Source organism: Strix aluco, chromosome 28, assembly GCF_031877795.1.
Source record: "Strix aluco isolate bStrAlu1 chromosome 28, bStrAlu1.hap1, whole genome shotgun sequence".
NCBI classification, from domain to species: domain Eukaryota; kingdom Metazoa; phylum Chordata; class Aves; order Strigiformes; family Strigidae; genus Strix; species Strix aluco.
The window spans coordinates 3,082,308-3,098,670 of record NC_133958.1 but is presented as its reverse complement, the minus strand read 5'-3'; the positions used below and the strand labels follow the sequence as shown (position 1 = coordinate 3,098,670).

At 42.0% G+C, this 16,363-nt stretch overlaps 1 protein-coding gene across 3 annotated transcripts in view; it reads left to right on the top strand.

Annotated features, from left to right (window-relative positions):
• The window catches only part of LRRTM4 (leucine rich repeat transmembrane neuronal 4), a 223,731-nt gene that overhangs the window by 23,853 nt on the left and 183,515 nt on the right, over window positions 1-16,363 (top strand). The gene's annotated exons all lie outside the window — the stretch shown is intronic.

Sequence of the window (16,363 nt, the reverse complement as noted above, 5' to 3'; positions counted from 1 at the left end):
CAGGATACAGCAAAAAGGACTCTTCATTCTCACTGCTTTTTCTCCCTCCCTCCGTTCACTGTTCAAGTTTCTGCTCAGCTTACACACCACGTGCAAAACATTGCTTTGGCCATAGGTGGGTTTATCCCCCCGTTCCCAGCTAGTGACCCCCCATGCCATGAGATGTAATATTTGGGTTTATCCCCCTTCCCAGCTAGTGACCCCCCATGCCATGAGATGTAATATTTGGGTTTATCTTCCCCCTGTTCCCAGCTAGTGACCCCCCATGCCATGAGATGTAATATTTGTCTCACAGCCAGCCAGGTCCCCTGTCTGCACAGTATCTCTCTACTCATATTTCTTAGGCTAGGCTATAAGGTTTCCGTGTCTTTCTACAACTTTTTTCTCTTGTATGTTTAACCAGACCTTTGGCTTATAAATTTGATTTTCATAATCTCCTTTCTCATGTACAGAATCCTATTCCAGCCAAAAGACTGTGTAATGGCTTTAACCATGTAGACAGACAACAGGATCAGGACTTACCAGGTTTAAACTAAGTTTTCTCTTTAAGCCATCCAGATGCCCAGTATCTCTAGTCTGATTCCCATTTGAGAATTTATATTGTACAAAATTCACCAGAAAATAACTTTGTTCTCTGGAATATAATCTCTTCCAGGACATTTAATGCTGCCCTGAGAAGTATTGCTGTCTTCCTTCAGAAGCATTTGAGAAATTCAGCTGTACCACAGCTCAGTTTAGCACACCATCCGTATTCATTAGCCTAACAGTACGGTTTCTGCCTTTGTCATGAGGGATCCATTTAGCAGACAGTTGAGATAATGTCTGGGAGTGTTTGGAGCGTAGGGTCCGGCAGGCATCTGGGGTAGGTGTGAAACGCCATCGTGTCTGTCCGGTCGCCTTTGGACGTTCCGTTAACCACGGGATGACTGAAGGCTTCAGACCACCCCTGACTCCCTTTAATTAACACAGGCGAATGTGCCCAGGCCCGTGCTGACCGTTGCCTTTGGTGTAGAGCCAGGTCTGTCCTGCCCAGCCGTTCCTTCAGGTACCGGTGCAGAGAGAATCCTCTTAACGAGCACACCACGGTGGGCAGTGAAACATGCCAATTAGGAGATTATCTGCATACTCCCAAGATCTGAGGAACGAGCTATTCAGGAGAGACTTACTCTTCCCCTTCGTTTGAACTGCTTTAGAACAGGCTTATTGCAAAATGGTAGTTTTATGTATATGTGCAACAGCAGAAATGGGACACAAGAAGTATTTATGGAAACGAAGCCTAGAAATGAAAATTGGAGTGTGCCATTCCTCCAGTCCAAAATTACAGAACAACCTTGAAAACCTCTTTATAATGCTGGTGGGGAGTACTAGTGCGTGCTGTGACCCATTTTGGCCGCTCTGTGTGCGTGGTGCTGAGCGTTGTACGACCAACTCATGAATCAGTCATCGCAGCACAAAAAAAACCAGCTTAACAGGAACAAAGCCTCAGGCGGAGAGGAATGGTATCAGGTTTATTTGGTGGTGACCTCCTGCAATACTTTGAGTCATTGCTGCTTTCTAGTAAAAAGTGTAGGATTTGGGAGGAGGCAGAGCCTGGTGGAAAACACTCGGCCCCTTTCCTAAGTGTGTGCCAGGGTAATCCTGGGCCCAGCTGAGGTGGGCTGGAGGGCCCAGCTGTGTGGAACACACAGGGTGTGGTGCGGCTCGGTAGCACCGCTTCTTGCTGGGACTCTTTGGCCCAGCTGGAGCATCTCTGCCACAGCAGCACGCCGGGATCCTGGCGGGGAATGGGCAGGCGTGGCGAGAAGGGGTGCGGGGAAGGATGGGCGCTGCCTACACCTCGGGGAGTGTCATCTGGAACAGTCCGTGTGCGATCTTACCGCCGATTTGTCAGTTTAAATCCAAACTGCAGGTGAAAAGATGGAGCGCTCTGTAGTGTTCTGGCCTACGTGGAAAGCACGTACTAATTCTCAGGTAGTTTCTTAAAGGATGAATGTAAACATTTTCCTGCATTTGTGTTGCACCCAGAGTGCTGGGTTGCTGATTCATGGGATCACAACACCAAAAAGAAATAATACTTGCAGAAATAATCTAGTGCAGAAGCCGTACTTCAGCAGCTTTGACAGACATACCAGGAATTAGGGACTCAATTATTTCTTCCACCTTAGATTTAAAACGCTCTGTGGAGGGGACGGCACAGCTGCTGTACCTGTCTGGTGGCTACAGAGAGGGTCCTGTCTCCAGAGCTGACAATCTGGAACACTAAATTCCCCCACACAAAGACTCCATCTGCTTCAGTAATGCACATCTCAACCGTGTATGCAGTTTATTTCAATCTCTACTAAATTACATGCAAATGAATAAACAAAATAATACAGCCTGTCCCAAGCTGTTGATATTTATTTCAACATATACAAACAGATGATAGCTGTTTTCTCTTAAATACCCCTTATGTCATCAAGAAATTTGAGAGAGAATTATGTTCCAAAGTCTGTCTGTACTCTCCTCACTGAGATCTCACCTCTTCTTTCAAACCTAAAAGAAAATATGAGCTCTCTGGATTATCTCCAACAGCAAGAGTTGTCAATTTTTCCATTTGTACTTAAAAAGGGAAACCAGAAAAGTGGGAAGCAGCATTGTTCCTTTGGAGAGCACTGACTCAAGACCCACGGGAGCTGGCTCCAAGTCTCACACCCCTGTTCACGTCTAAACAAATTGCTTCTTTCCTTGTAGTTCAGTCTTCCCTTTCGCCTTTCATCACTTTGGAGAGTAAACTTCTTTGGGACAGGGCTGTGTATAACTTTCTGTTCTGAGGTCTGCAAGGCTGGGTCTCCACTGGGGCCTCTGAAGGCTACTGCAAGAAAAATAATAATAAATTTGCCCTTTTCACATTAGTCTTTAGCTTTTGCTGCCATTTAGAAAAGCAGGCAGCACATAACCATGTGAAAATGTCATTTGCAAACATTTACCTCTCCAGTGCTCACTGTGGTTTCATGAGATGCTTTCTAGAATCACATAGCTAAGAAATAGGAATCATTTAGCGCTCTCGTATGCTGGTACTGCCTGAACAGGATTAGAAAAAAGGCACAAGGGAAACCAAACTACCAAGCTCTTGAACAAGGGGGCTATCAAAGTTGTTTAAAGGAAAATTAAGGAGAAAAGAAGAGACATTTAAAAAGACTTCCTTCTCAATATTCCCTTCTTTTTTCTGTCCTCCCATGACTTTTATGGGCCTGAGCTGTTTTTTTTCTTTTTTTTAAATTGTGTGATGGGCTTTGGCCTTTCTTCTTCTAAGTAATGGCTAATATATTTTAATTGAACAAATCTCATTTTCCTTAATGCTTAATAAAAAGATTTAAAGACAATCTAAAAATAAAACTGGTGTTTATGTGGATTGTAAATAATTAACATGAATGTTCCCTTGAGTGTTTTAGGAGTCACAATGCATACCTAGTAGGAAGTTGAATCCGGTTTTCAGAATGCTTTGAGACTTGCTTGAAACATCGGAGCTTCGAGGGCTCGGCCCTAAGTTTGTGTAAGAGGTTGTTCCTGGTCCTTGGGACGTGCTGTATGAGCAAGAGAGAGCAAAAACTTGGTCTGCCAGTTGTTGTCTGAGTTCAGTGTGGGGTTTGTTTCATTTTGTATACAGACTAAATAAATGTATTTCCCCCTCTTCCATACCGAGTTGGGTGCAGTTGGCAGAGGGCTGAAGTGAGCTGCCTTGGGTGCAAGAGAAACCTCGGTACGGACACCGGTGATTTCAGCTGTCTGTGGCTTGCTTTAGCCATCGCAGGAAGTTTATCCTTTGAGAATATGAAGAATTAGACCTGACAGTCACCCTGTGGCTACGAGGGGCAGTGTGCCCCCAAGCCCCAGTGCTTTGTGTGGAAGGTCTGGCCTTACAGCAGGCGCTGGGTGGCGGGTGGCCCTGCGCGTTTGGCGTTTGCAGTGGGTGGCGCAGTGACAGCACCGGCCGCGTCTTCATTCTCCACTACCTTGTTCCACTGGTGTTACTGTTGGGTTTATTATTGCTGCGGTACGTAGCACAAGAGGAATTAAGCAAAGGGTATTTGTTATAAAATTCATTCTGTTTATTCTTCTTCTTATTTTTGTAAAAATACTAAACTCAATTGCAGACAGAATAAGCCATCTGGTTCCTGTCACAGTTACTGTATATTACATACATATGGGGAAATTGCTTATTGATTTAGCCAAGTGTGAACAAGTGCTACTAGGAAGCCACAAAAGTATTCATAATACTAATAGATACTATCAGAAGTGACATGCTGCACTTGATTCCTGGCTAGAGGGCATCAACTGTTAACCAAGGATTTAAAAAAAAAAAAAATTCGTTATTTCTATATGGATGACTGTGCTATTAAAGCTTTAATGAAAAATTTCTTGGAGAAAGAAAGGCAATATGCTTAAAGACAATCATGTATATGTTTTATTGACCTTCCTGTACTTTATGTGCGAGAATTAGGCCCGCTCCTGCAAAGTCTTTAAGTTATTTATGTCAGCTGAATCATCAAGAGAGTATCGGTGTTGCCTGCACGCTGTTGTTGTAGCATCTGCATACATATATTTAACCAGTTATTTGCATGACCTGGATGCTATTTTTAGCCAATTTGACAGATGAAACCACTGCAAGAAAGTGGTACGGGGCAACCTCAACATTGCTGGATTCCTGCGGCGATTGAAACATCTCAATTTTCAAATGAACTGCTCTTGTAGGACTGAAAGTCCATGAGTTACCACACTTTTGGGGAGGAAAATTGGAATGGAGACTAAACTCGAGAAGACTGATTTGTTGTGAGACCATTTCAAAGAATGAAAAAAAGATACAGAGTCTGTAAAAATGGCCAGGTAACAGAAACCCTCTAGTTTTGCCGTGTGGAATTCCTTAGAGATTCACAGCTGTGACCGTGACTTCCTGAAGGAATCTTTTCTTTGGACTTGTATAGTTGGAACTTGTTACTGCATTTATGCGATGACTGTGCTCATCTCACAGATGTTTATGTGCACTGTGTTCTCCCAACGTTTGTATTTTAGAAACTGCCATCTCATCTTGAAGTAATGATCCTGTCTTTTTGTTGCCACTGTAACTGAGAGGGAAGAGGTACTTGCTTATAAACTATAATGGCATTTCATCATGGTTTTCAAACTGTATCTATTTACACTTCCTTGAATGTGAATCGTTATTAGTTGAATTGCTTCTATATCAATATATTTCTACATTTTAACAAAGTTTGCAAATAAAAATGCCAACTAAAGATCAGAAACAATGTGATTGGATGCCATGAGGTAAGACTTTCATTCCAGCAAGGAGGAATTGCTTAGCACAGTGCTAACAGTATTATCACGCAGCCTTCATCACCATTTTTAGAAGAGCAGAGATTCTCCCAGCTGTGCTCTTTTTTCCTTATTCATCATCCTGGTTTTGCATTGTCTGCTTTTTATTTCAGAATTACCTTCAGCCTTGTCACTGTAATGTCTGGGGGACATTTTCTTGATTGTATTTGAAGATGGGTGCTTCTGGCTTAAGTGTCCAGAGATACTTTCACAAGGCTGATGTAAGAAACCTACTTACAGCTGCTCTGAATTTTTCATATTACATTTAGGAAGCAGGCAACTGTGGCTCACAGTGGGTATCATCTCATCTGTCTCCTTGCAGAATGAAATCTGTATGTTTGTGTAGGATTCTGTAGTGATTTTGCTCCTAAAATTGTAAGTAATTAAACAGCTAATTAATTTTGTGTTATAATCTCTGATAGAGATTACTGATTTTAGCCTTGCTGTGCTCATGTAGAGAAGGAGGAGGATCAAGTTTTCAGCGAAATACTTTAGGGGTCTGCTCAGGTCAGCTCGCTGCTCTCCTGCGCAATTTCTGTGCGGTCCCTGCAGGCTCCCCGCACCGATGCCCCGGGCGGGGTGGTGGCACTGCCTTTCTTCAGGAGGCTTTTCTTGCGGGATGGTGGGGAATGCAAGGTTGTGTGCTGCCCACTTAAATGATGCAATTTGATGGAAGACGTGACAATAGATTGTCATGCCAATATGGTCAAGTACGTATGAGTTTATAAATGAATTTGTATGCGGGCACTGTGCTAGGCCGTGCTGTCTGTCTGCCTGATCTTTATGAAGTGGAGTCTGCTCACAGATGGACCTAAGTTAAAGGAACTGTTCAAGGTAAAGGAGGGATTTTGACTCTGAAGTTAATGCTGGTGGCCTGTGAGCCAATATCTAAACTGAACAGGGGTATTTGAGCACAGGGCTACTGATCCAGGCTCTTGGCTGCCACAGATACCTGCGCAGATCCTAGGCTTGACTCACATTTTCCAAACCTACCTTGCAGCGTGGTAGCTCCCCGTCCTCGTGGAAGCGTTGCTCCTAGGGCAGAGTCTGAAAGTGGGCATTGCAGTGGCTGTTTGTTTTGTGCCTTCTAGCCCTGACTGGGAGCGTGCTCTGCTCTGAGGTCAGTACTTCCAGCACAGCTCCCCAAGGACACCTCTGGGTGCTGCTGCTTTGCAGCATCCCACGCTGGCACTGGGTGAGCTGCCTTTGGAAATGGGAAGCAGTGTAGTAACGCTCTCGGGGCTCTCAAGCTGGATCAGTTAGGGTTGCTGAGAAGCAGGGGTAGTTAGCCTGGCAACAATGCCATGTTAACAGGGTTATAGTCATTTCTAGAGCTGATCTGGGTTTTGTGCTGGTTGGTTAAACTTGTTTACGGGTCTTGAATAAGTTGTCACACTGCAGTGTTCCTAATTATCCAAAGGGTGACCTTGTGATAAAAAGAGAACGTGCCCAGAGTATCTGAGTGTACCAGGTAACCTAATGAAAGTGAAGGTGACCAAGGGGCACCCTACCTGCAGTGCAAGACACTAATCAAGAGTAACCCTAGGAAAAACCCCTTGTTTCTATGTCCACAATGTCTGGTTTTCTGACTGAGGGGCTGGGGGTGGGGAAGAAACGAAGTGAGATGTGGAAGAGGCTGTTGAGTTGGAGATGCGAGAGTTTGCTGATAATTATGTCCCAGTGAGAATGTGATGTCACTTAAATCATTAAAATGACGTTTTATGCTCATTGATGAATTTTGGCCCAGCTAAGGTGCTCCACCACTGAATTAAGCATATAGTGGCTGTGATGCTGTTGAATTAACAGAAGCTGCATCAATGGCTATAACATATTGATGGAAAATCTAGGGGGAAAATGAATGCATTTGCTGCAAACATACACAAGCGCAATTTTCTAAATTCTTAATTTGGCCTTGAAAATATGCCAACTCATCTCTTTCTTCAAGCGAGAGCTCTTTAGCCATTACTCATTGTTTGCATAGTTTAAACTGAACAGCTCTGCACCAGGAGTGCTAATGCATCCATTAGCTCTCTCAGTTGGACCGAACTCGCATGTTTGCGTGTTGGTGTCTACACTTGGACTCACAAAGGCAGATGTGAAATGGCACGATCCGCCACTCGATTATGTTGGCTTCACATACAATTAAAATAATACACTGGGATAAGGTTGTGGAGTTAGACTCCCGGAAGAATCGAGATAGAGGAGATTAATAGCAATGACTCATCTAAACATAAAATATTTGATTTTCATTTTCACACTGCACTTGATTTAGGAGACATTCATTTTAGCATCTGTCAAGAGTAATGTATGTACACAAATAGACTGTCAGGAACTGAACGTGATTGCAAGTTGTGTAATGAATCTCCTCTCCGACTTCATAAATGGAGGCCAAAACCTTTCATGAAACCATGCTAGATAGTTTTAACAAACAAACAAAGTGTAACAACTGTCTTTATTAAAAACTGCCTTGAGCCGTGAATAGTCACTCACGTGTGGCAAAGACACCTGTGAGATACAGGCTCCTCGGTCCCAGACATTTTTAGTGGGGGATGCTCCTGGAGAAGTTCCAGGGGCAAAAGCCAAAGTGCTTGGCCTTTGGAGATGAAAACTGACGTGCATTTTCTGCAGATCTTGCATAAAACGGATGTGCACTATATTCTTTTTCATGGATCATTTACCTGGGGCCCAGAACTGTTAAAAATTGCAAATGTTGAAACTTTTGAAAGAAAGCTAGGTGATTTTTGGTGAAACTCCTCATGAAGAATAATTCTCCTTGCTTTTACTATAGAAATGCAGGCGTGTTTGCTCGCATTAGTGTCCTTTGAGCTGAGTTTGACAGCTGTAAATACCAATATACTGTCTGCCAGATGATAGTGGGCTACTCTGATACTGAAAATTTCCACTAGCTTTACTTCTTGTCGCTATAACTGAGGGAAGAATTAAAGCAATGCACTGTCTGGCATGGTTGTTCAGAGCGTATTAACCTGCGGTGTTTATGGATAAGTTACATTTGTCTTGTGTCTTGTGTGTAGTGGAGATTTTATTAAATGAAAAGCCCTTCTTAATGGTAACGCTGCTCACAGTTCTTTCTGTCTGAGTCCCAGAAGCAGATATTAAAGCTTTTAATATCAAATATTTTTTGGTTTTGGTGTTGTTTTTTTTTTTCTCCTGCAGTAACTGAGCAGTCAGTTGATCGGGCTTGGACGAGTACCGATGTAGATACAGTGGCTTTTGACTTTTCTGCTGTAAGTAATATCAATATAAGGCACCTGTATGGCTTCATTACTGTAGTAGCCTGGTTATCAGAGGTACCAAGCAGCTGCTGTTAACACTCTGAAGCCCGTGGAAGCTTCTGGTATTCTGTCAGATCAAGAGTCCATCTGATCTTGCCTGATGAGCTTTAGCTGGTGCGATCTCTTGCGTTTCAGATAAAGTCATGCCGTGTTTCAAAGAAGGATCCTTTAAAATAGCAGTAAACCATCTCACTTTTAATCTGCTCAGCAACAAGGGAGCTGTTAATACTTCCTCCTAGTACCTAATTTGTGCTGTGAATTTTCCTTCATGACAAAGGATCAGCAGATACCATGTTCAACTGATCACAGCTCTTTGAAAGAGTGTAGGTGATACTGCTCTGAGTTATGGTAAAAATAATTTAAAACTGAATGCTCCACTTAGTTAATAATAATGCTTAAGCACATTACATCTTCAAGAAGCTGTACAAACATTAACTAATTAGTACCCCCAACTAATACATAATACTCCATCATGGTCTGTAATTATGTATTACTATTAGAGCTGGAGGAATTCTTCGTTTTGAATAAATTATCCAGCAAATTTTGCTTTTTTTCCTTACTGTTGTGGATTTGTTTGCAAAATATTCCCAGGTGTTGTGGTTCTTGTTGATCTCACCTTTGCCATAGGGATAGTCAGAGGTATCCTTTATGCTCCATGGAATCAATTCCTTCAGTCCTGTGATGCTGGTTTGTGACTATTATTTATCCTGTAGCAGCACCTCCAGGCCCAGCTGGGTGTAAGACCTCGTTGTGCAAGGTGCTGTACATTTATGCTCGTCCTGGCTGCAAATTGCTGTGAAGAAAAGGAACAAAACGGTGAGAAGGGAAATGGATACAGAGGGAAGGAATAAATGATTGGCCCACGATCGCGGAGCGTGTCGAGTAAATCCATTCTGTGTGATTGTATTGGAATTAAACGCTGGTTTCTTGAAATCCATTCCCTTAGACAATGCCTTTTCTCTTAATTAGGTCCTAACAGTTTATCCCAATGTGACAGTAGCTGCTTAAGTCCCCAAAATCTCAGTTTTCTTATCTCTAAAATAGGTCAATGTTCGGTGTCCTGACATGGGGGTGTTATGAGGCGTGAAGATGGCGGCATTCAGGCTGAAGGCACACTGCTTTTGGAACAGAGGCAACTATTCAGATAGGGCCCCTGCGTTTCCCAGGCCCTAAGTTGCTATTATGTGTTGAGATGGCTTGCCTCTGGTTTTACAAGCTGTTTGCAAATAGCCCATGTGGCAACGTGCCTGGACGTCCCAAAGCAGCTCTGCTTACCAATTTTTGAAGTGCTTCCTTGAGAAGCCATTCCATTTAGCAGTATGCAGTGGTACACACACACATATATACACACCAGGAGCGAAGTTTAATCCATCCACTTCTTTTGCAAATGTCTCTGTATTTATATTTGCTATTTAATTGTTGTTGCTTTCCCAGCATTTTTTGGAGCATGAGTGAGATTGGAAGTGTTTAATCTTAGAAAAGAGATGACTAAGATGAAGCATGATTAAAGTATTCTCAATAATGACTGATTTGGAGAATAGTTATTTGGAGCTTCTCTTCTGTCTCATTACTCAAAAATTAGGGGATAGTGAAACTGAAAGATAGGAAACTAAAAAAAATATACCAGAAAAAAAATACCTTTTTTCACCGAAAGAAAGAAATCTGTGCAAGTCATTGTCATGAGATGTCTGTAGATTGAGATCTCCTTGCTTTGAAGAGGACTGAACGAGGAAAAAAAAAAAGTGTATAGGTAATGTTTTAAAAATATGCAGAGATATAAAATTTCATTCTTCATGTTTAAACCAGTCTCAGATCATGAGAAAAAAGATTACTTTCTTGTTTGGTACATTATTTTTCATCATGTTGCTGTAGAGTTTCTTGTGGCCTAAGCTGATCTAACTACTTCTGTATGATGGAGCTGAAAGGCCCTGGCTCTTAAATACCATGGTAGTTCTTTTGTGTCAAGCAAGGTTGTCCCTTTATGGAAAATGCCACTATATCTGTATTTCTTACGGGAGCTCCTCTCCTGTCTGCCATGTTCACACTTCTTTTAACAGTTGCTCTGATTTTGGTCTGCTGTTCAAAGCCATACACTAAAAATTACCACTTTAATTTTCTGTGTTGAATGCAGATGGAACAGAAGGCTAAGGGTAATAGATCTGCAAGGAAGTCTCATTTCTTCCTCTTGTCATTTTTTCTACTCTATTTTAAAGAGGAGGAGGTGAAAATACAAATACGGCCCAAATGCAGAATGTTGGTCTGTGAAAGCTCCGGGGATTATTATGGTGGGCATAGCATCGTTAGGGTAACCACAGCAACTAGAGGTTTTTTGCGTTCTTTGCAGTGAGTATCAAAAAATGCCACTTCCTTGTCAAATGCAGCAAATTTATAAATATCTGCCTGGAACATACTTTCCAGAATTGTTCCTCATAGTTTGGCACTGACTGATTTTAATGGTGTTCCATCAAAAAAAAGTATAAAAAGATTTTATTGAGAAAATAAAAGGAAGGGCATACATGCCTCAGAAATAAATGTGTCTGATCTGATTGCAGAATTCGTGCTTATTCCATACAGGTTTAGTTAGATGTCTGATCTTCAAAGAATTTCAAAGAAAAAGGCATTAATTAATCCTCAAAGTAGCTCTCATGCATGAATCTTGTCAAGAAGTAAACTACTCTGTTAAGTGAGGATGGGTCAGAAGTCTTTGTGCCTAGGTGGTTTCCTTTCCCATGTTAAAGCAATGAATCACGTAATTAGAAGCCAGGGCATCTTTTGACTGTCACCAGTTTCCCTGAGGGTTGTGGGTGGAAAAATTGCTGTTTAGTGGCCAAAGAGTAGGAGTTGACTACAGTGAAGGAGTGCTCAGATAGAGATGTCAACTCACGTGCCTTTAAGGAGCAAGAGTTGATGTACTCGAAGCCCCCACAGACAATAGTGTATCTCGTCGTGAGGGGAGTGGGCGCTACAGAGGGAGATTCCCTGAAAAACCCCAAGTGGTACCTGGGTAGGTGCTGCCCAGGGTAGTAGCAAAAGTCGTCCTGTCACTGCTGTGCCCCAAAGTGTAAGTGAGGCAGATGAATCCCAGAACGGTTTGGGTTAGAAGGGACCTTAAAGATCATCCAGTCCCACCCCCCTGCCACAGGCAGGGACACCTTCCACTAGCCCAGGTTGCCCAAAGCCCCGTCCAACCTGGCCTTGAACCCTTCCAGGGAGGGGGCAGCCACAGCTTCTCTGGGCAACCTGTGCCAGGGCCTCCCCACCCTCACAGGGAAGAATTTCTTCCTTAGATCTGATCTAAATCTCCTCTCTTTCAGTTTAAACCCGTTACCCCTCATCCTATCCCTCCCCCCGATCAAGAGTCCCTCCCCCCTTTCCTGTAGCCCCTTTAAGCCCTGGGAGGCCGCTCTAAGGTCTCCCCAGAGCCTTCTCTTCTCCAGCTGAACCCCCCCAACTCTCTCAGCCTGTCCTCACAGGGGGGTGCTCCAGCCCCTCGAGCATCTCCGTGGCCTCCTCTGGCCCCGCTCGAGCAGGTCCGTGTCCTTCTGCTGTTGGTGCCCCCAGAGCTGGACCCAGCACTGCAGGGGGGTCTCACCAGAGCGGAGCAGAGGTCTGAAGAAAAAGTCTGTCTGGCTGCTCTCCTGCATTTCAGTTACAGTTGTTTTGGCATGGTGTGTCTGAAAAAGATGTTCATAAATGCCTGTTTCCTTGACAACCAAAGACTAACAGATGATTGGTCAACTGATAAATATTTTTAGGATTAAGCACAATTTATAGCCCTTTGCCAAATTTCCCAGGGAATAGGATATTTGAGAAGATCTGAGACCCGCTCTTACCTTTTGCTTGGACTATCTACAGTTGTCTGACTCTGAATTTTCTTTATCTTAGTTTTGTACTCCTTACTGATTCTTGTAGCTATCAAATCCAAGTGCCTTCTAATTAGTAACAAGAAAAAACTTCCATGTACTTTTATGTACACAAGTATACGTAGGCATGCTTTGTTTCTTCAACTTACAGAAGTAGTCCCAAAATGGCCATGGGGATATTACAAAGGACTTACTCTGACAAAGCTGAATTAAAGAAATGGATGCTTTTTAATTTCCCTGCCTATGAGATGAGAGTAATCATGCTTATTTCTTTTTGTACATATGGAAATTCACTATTATACGCATCTGGCATAGATACTAATGAGGGCCACTTAAAAACTTGTGCTTTTAATGAAAATTTGCGGTAACACTCTGAATTTCATGGAAAAAAGGGATGAAGGTAATCATATTTGTGCATTTTTTTTCTATCCTGTGCTAACTTAAATATTTGAATGATATCTCTAAAATAGGTTAAAATCTGGGATGCCTGTAATTCCTGGATTTAGGAAGTCCTTTGAGTCTAGTTGTCTTCTTATTATTTAACTCTTACATTAAAAAAATAAAGCTAGCAGTAACAAAATCCAGACTAATTTCTCTGTTCTTATTTCCTTTCCCTGCCTTGTTTTCATTATTGAGCTTATAAGTTACTTGGAAACAGAAAAGTTCTTACTGTGAGTGGCACAAAGGGGAGTCCTGATCTTGTTCAGTGATTTACATCTGCCTTAGTTAAAATGATGTTTGAGCAATCTTTGCCCGTTGTGCTTTTTTCTCTCGTTTTTTTATTTGTTGGTTTGTTCGCGTGGCTCTGACCAGCTGAAGTACAGGAAAAATAAGGGATGAATCTGGAGCGGGGTCTCAGTATCGAAGTTCTGATTGGTTTCAATGGCATGAGGAGAGCCAAATAAACGAGGAGTTTTTGCCCAAAGTTGCAGCAGTTCCGGGGTACAGCACAGAACTGAATTGCAATCTTTGAAGTCAAGGCTTGTTCCCAAGTGAGTGGGCCATCCTTCTTTTCAAGGCACCCGTGCAATAAAGCATGTTAAAAAACATAATGCAGTAGAAGGTGAAGGGATAGGCAGCTGAAAGCAGGAAGATCTGTAATTTTATGTTCCTTTTAACAGGTACATCATTTTTTTCTAACAGAATGCTTTGGCACAAGGAAGGATTGTATTCTTTTTCCTGAGAGCACAGTGCTATTGATGTTATTGTTGCATTTTGTATACTGGGTCAAGCTGCTTTTACACCTGGCTCAAAATTCAGCACAGTTGAGAGAATACAATCACCTTATTTTCTTGCGTGAATCCACAAATAGATTTCATTAAGTAGGCTGAAAAAACGTACAAGCGATTCCTACTGTGCAAGGCGAAGGAAGACGTAGCTTAAATGGTCTTTTGTGCTTTGAAGGGCATATTTAATCAAGTTTCATTTCTTTTGGTGTTTGAACTTTCAATTGAGGTGTTCTGGTTTCTTTAACTATCCTAAAGACCTTAGTCGATGGAAAGTTCATAAAAGTGGTCTGTGTTGGCCAAGTGCAAATGTAGCTGAACAGCAGCACTGAAAGGTCATGTTAATTAAGGGATGGAACTCAGCAAAGATATCTTAAATCGTTTCAAGCTAATAGATAGAGTCATCTTCATAACAAATCAGGGCATAGCTCTGTTTTGGTACCAAGCTATCATTTGTTGAAAATTCAGTTTTAACAGGGCGTTGTGAAAATAAAGATTCCTTTATTTGCTTTGTTAGCTTACTGTAGATTATGCTTGGGGGATTTCTTATGGACAGGTTTACAAATTCTGTGTTGAGCACTTACAAAAAAAGAAAACTGTGTTCTCTATGCTAGGTGCCAAACACTTGGAATTCAAGCTTCGAGACTGCAGATCTAATTGACTTTCATAACCTGATTTTGTAATAGTTTAAAATCATTAAGTCACTGTTTTAATTTAGTATTTTATTTTTACATTGAAAAAGAAGTCTAGCTAGGGAGAAATCTATACTGGGTCTTGTCTCGCTTCTTCCAATTAGTCTATAACTTGCTGCCCCTAAAGAGTCTTGTGGGGTTTTTCTCTTCCCTCTGCCTCTTTTACACTATGGAATCGATGCAAGAATTAGAGAGGGATGGTTCAGTTCCCTAGAATCAGCTTCTGTAGCAGCTTTTATCACCAGATCGCTGAGCGTGGATGTTGGCAGCTGGGAGCTGACCTGAGCGTACCAAAGATGGCCAGGAGCGCCGTGGCCGTTGGCCTCCTGTCTGTGGTGCCCAGATGCAGCAAAACTCACCAGCTTGTGTACGTAGAGGAAGCTTATTTGCTTCAACAACCAAAACAGAAACACAAGCATTGAAGTTGTGTCTTTTCAGTTGCCTTATTAGGCTCATAAATATGTAAATTAGATGACACCTTTGGGCTTAAGGAGTATTTATAAGGAAGTCTTAATTGGAGGAGTGCGCACATTTTCAGGATACAACAACAAGATCTTCAGAAGAGTTTATGTGACGTTGGAGTACAAGTCCTTTTATGATAATCATCAAGAATTTTTAGCACTTTTTAATTTTGTTTATCTGTAGTTTACTGGCAGATAAGGCAGTCAAGAGTTAATAATTAAGCAGGACTCCTGGGTACCTATTAGCTGTAACACATAGTAACCTTGCTGCCCTGTGTTTGAGTGGGTGGCTGAATCAGGATCTTGGTTCCAGATGAAAGGTCAGTTCCTGCAGATTCTCCTTCCATCCCATAAACAGCATTTTTAAAGCTATTTTGTTCCCTTCCCCTGTCTAAGAGGCTTGGCTAATGAAATGCAAGTGCATAAAATCATACAGTGACAAGTAGAAAAGAAAAAGCAAGTCCAAGAAGAGGGTGTGAGAAAAAATGTGCCTTGGAAGAGCATTGTGCATTGCAGCCCAGTGTGGGAGCCCTAATCCACCCTGCCACACCGCAACGAGAAATTTTGAGGGTTATTAAGCACTGAAGCCTCACAGTGCATGAGCACAAAGTTATTTATCCCAGATCTTTGGGATACATTTACATAAGCACAATGTTTAATGGCCCTCACATTTCTCCCAATATCTGTGCTGTGGTCTCATCCTAACACCGTTGGCTGGCAGTGTAAAACATCATACAGGAAAACACGGAGTAGCTAAAGGCAGAAAGAAAAGGTGTGTGCATTCGTTATTACCGACCTGCTGGAATATTACAGAAAAGAGAATTTGTTTTACAAAGTATAAGAACAAGGACTGGCGAAAAAATTTTAAATGAAACACGTATCAAAAATATTTTGTTTCCTCTGCGGGTCATGAAGGTTTGGGGGTTCTGAAGTATGAATAAAATGTTTCATTTCAAAATGAGCCACAAAGTTCTTGAGTCCTGTTGCCTGGCAAGTGTGAATTTGTCAGTCTGCCGGGACTTGTGGGGTTCTGTGGGGTGACCATAGTCATGGTTGGATAAAGTCCAGCTGCAGAACAGGCCCGTTGGAAAAAGTTGGGGCACAGGGTTTCCTGAACTACAGACTCTATGAAGGACTGACTTGAACTGAAATATTTCTGGCATTTTTCAGTAGAGTTTTGCTGAACTTCTCCTATCAAGTATTTTCTTTCTTTGGTTTGGATCAATAACAACTAAAAAGAAAATTTGAATTCTCTACACAGCAAAAATTCTATTTGTCAGTCAGCCATAATTACAATAGATTTTAATTTTAGCTGGTGCTTCAGGGGATAGAGTTTGAAGTTTTACTGATATAAGCTGAATGCTGTGATGGGGAGAGACAGGAAGGAAAGCAGGAATTTCATTCTATTTAAAACTATTGTATGTGGTGAGACAGATTCCTCTTGAATTTCAGAACCTGAAAACTGTATTTTATATTAAG